This window comes from Myotis davidii, unplaced genomic scaffold, assembly GCF_000327345.1.
Source record: "Myotis davidii unplaced genomic scaffold, ASM32734v1 scaffold917, whole genome shotgun sequence".
NCBI classification, from domain to species: domain Eukaryota; kingdom Metazoa; phylum Chordata; class Mammalia; order Chiroptera; family Vespertilionidae; genus Myotis; species Myotis davidii.
In genome coordinates this window covers 398,813-402,345 of record NW_006288251.1, presented here as the reverse complement: position 1 = coordinate 402,345, position 3,533 = coordinate 398,813, and positions in this window count along the sequence as shown.

Genomic DNA, 3,533 nt, shown 5'->3' with positions numbered 1-3,533 from the left:
GTAGTTGGCAGTTAATTTGCATATCTCCCTGATTAGGCAATGAAAAGAGTAGCGGTCGTACGCCAATTACCATGTTTCTCTTTTATTAGTGTAGATGACCCTCTGTAATTTGTAGAAAAGGATTACATTTTTAGAATTTATTTCAGAGAGGAAGGGAGAGAGAGAAATAGAAACATCAATAATAATAATAGAGAATCATTGATTGGCTGTCTCTTGCATACCCCCTACTGAGGACCATGCCCACAACCCAGAAATCAAACCATGATCTCCTGGTTCATCAATCAACGCTCAACCACTGAGCCACACCAGCCATACAGGATTAAAAAATGTTAAAATTTAACATAAAGTTTGACATATGGAAAATGGCACTATACGTATAGCTATAAAAAGATGCACAATTGTATACATAGCTTTATTTATACATATAAGTTTACACTTACTATACTATATTCTTATGTTAATGTTAATACAAAATATCAACTTGTTTCCAGTTGCTAAAACTTAGAGAGATTTCTCACTATTGAGAAAATACAAACAAAGCCAACGTTTCAAAAACAATTGAAACATATTCTTATATATTGAAAATAGCTGATTAAATTAATATGTTGAAAATAAGAAACATACAAAAAGAATACAATTTATTATAAAGAAGGGAAACTTTCAGAGACTAATGTGACAATATTACAATATGTTAAACAGAGAACAATGGAAAAAGGTGTCTTTGGAGTAAAAAAAAGAGGGGGGGAATTCACTAACAAACTAGAAGCCATAAATTTATAAAACATAATGTATTAGAATTGTTAACAAGGGGAAGGATGATATTTCTGGTCCTACATAAAAGTAACTTGCAAATTACTGGAGAGGTCTATCAATGATTCCAAACTAGCTAGAAGAAAGGTCTTATGCAATTTCTCTTGAATACATCCCAAGAGAAACCCCAAACAGCATATTTAAACTAAGCTAAATCCATTCTTTTTAAATATTGATAAACATCGGAGTTATATGTATTGAGCTCTACTACTACAGATGCTGATTAAGTGGGTCTGTTATAGAGCCTGGAATTATACTTAAAAATAAAACTACTGGTGATGAAAATGGAAGGATTTCAGCTACAGAATTTCAGGAACATTAGAAACCTCAGAAAGTCAAGTTCTATCACAAAATCAGATGGCTGGAGAAACCCAGAATCAGAGGACAAAGAAATCAATGGCATTCTTGTTCATCTCCTAGCGGGATAACACCTGAAAAAATGAAGGTAGTCTGAGAGCACTTTTCAGTACTATTGTTTACATCACAAATATTTTTTTTTATTTTGTAGTCCAATTTATTTATTTTTGTAACATGCAAGAAAAAGTTATGTATTTGCTAAGCGAAATGTACTTCACTGAAAATCATGTAGAACCAATTTGGCTGTCCATACAGAAGGATGAAAAGCCAGTGATGGTGCCAATTTTTAGAATGAATAGAAATGTTTTTAGATTAAATCATAGTAGTGGTGAGAAAGTAAAATAGGGAATTAAACAAATCTCATGTCTTCTCCCTTGATCTTGTTTCTAAATAGAAATTGCATTAAATCTTATATGTATTATAAGTAGTTGAGTTCCTTAACAATGCTTTATGTGTATCCTATGCCCAAAATTAATGTACTTTGTTTTCTGTAGTGTAGCTATTCAGGCTCTGTTATAGTTACTGCTTGCATGGTTAAATCTTTTCCATTCTTTTGCTTTCAATCCATTTGTATTTTTAAATCTGAAGTGTATCTCCTGCAGATTTTATATAGTTAGATTTTTTTTTTGTATCCAGGCTTACAGCCAATGTTTAATTAAAAATTTTAGTCCATTCACATTGAAAATTATTATTGATATGGTTGGATTTAGGTCTGCCAATTTACTTTTATATTCCATATTCCTCATGATATTTGTTCCTCTGTTCTTTCTCTGATGTCTTTTTTTTTAAGTGGATAATATCTAAGGTAGCATTTAAATTATGTTAATATTTTTAGTATATTTTTTAGTCATTTTCTTAGTGGTTGCTTTAAGGTTTATAGTGTGCATCTTAACTTTTCAAAATCTAATTCAGATCTATACTTACTTAATTATGGTGAGATATGAGGACTTTACTCCTATATAGCTCTACTCCCTCTTTTTGAACACAATACATTTACCAATATATATATATATATATATATATTTAGTATCTATGTAAGTTACCTACCCCCAAAAATATTATAATTATTGATTGATACAATGTATATAGTTTTTAAAAGCTGAGAAAATAAAAAGAATAAGTTATATTTTAAAGTTTTTATATTTAGCATCTTGTTTATCATTTCTAGTTTTCTTCATTTCTTCCTATGGATTCACATTATCATGTGATGTTATTGCCTTACTTCACTATAGCTTTGGTCTCATCTTCATGTTTAATGTTGTTTAACAAATTACTTTTATAAATAACATTTCTATATGTTACAGACTCCACAATACCATTCTATAACTACTGTTTATACAATTGATTTTTAAGAAAGGAGAATAAACATGACATTTTACACTCTTATCTTTTCTACATAAGTACCTATCATAGTATTTTTTATATAGATTTGAATAACTATGTGTTGTCATTTACTTTCAGCCTGAATAACTCCTTTTAGTGTTTCCTGTAGTACACGTTTACAGACAATAAATTATCTCAATATTTGTTTGCTATAGACTGAATTGTGTAGTCCCAAAATTCATATGTTAAAGTTCTAACCCCCAATGTGATGGTACTTGAAGGTGGAATCTTTTTTGTAGAATTAGATTTAGATGAAGTCATGAGGAATTTTTTTATGATGGCATTAGCGCTCTTATAATAATAAGAAAGATAAATTAGTTCTTATACTCCAGGAACCTAGAAGAGATGAGAGCTTCCACTCCAGTGCCAAGTCCACTAAAGCATGTCTCCCACAACACTATGCTGTGTAGGAAAGGAGAACTACATACATTACCAGATGCCCTGTCCAGACACTCCCTGTGTATCAGGAGTATAGGGTAGGATAAGAGGAGCTGCTTAATTGCTCCCACCCAATAGATAGATGCTTTCTATAGAACAGAGTTGGGAAAAATGTGATTTGCTGATGTTCACCAGCTGCTGAAGTAACTGAGAATAGCTCCTTTGCTCCAGGGATCTGGGGACAAGCCATGCATTTGACAAGCCTGCTGAAACAGTTTTTCACAATGTAGAGTTTTGGGGGCATGGGTGTGGTCCCTAGCTTAAATGCCACAGCTTCCCACTTGTCTTATCAAGGTTCTGTAGACTTTTTAAAAGTGCTTCTCAATTGATTGTAGGCCCTTTAATCAAGCTCTAGAGATTTTGAAACTTTGTCTTTGCTAAATTTGATCAGTTTAATAGATGCATCCCTGGGAAGAAGTTTCCCTGAAATCATAGCAATGCTACCATTCCAAAAGTCTGTAAAAGCTTTGTTATTTTGATGAATGTATTATTAGTTGACATAGTAGGTAAAGTGTCATACAGATGAAAACAATTCAAATTATTTC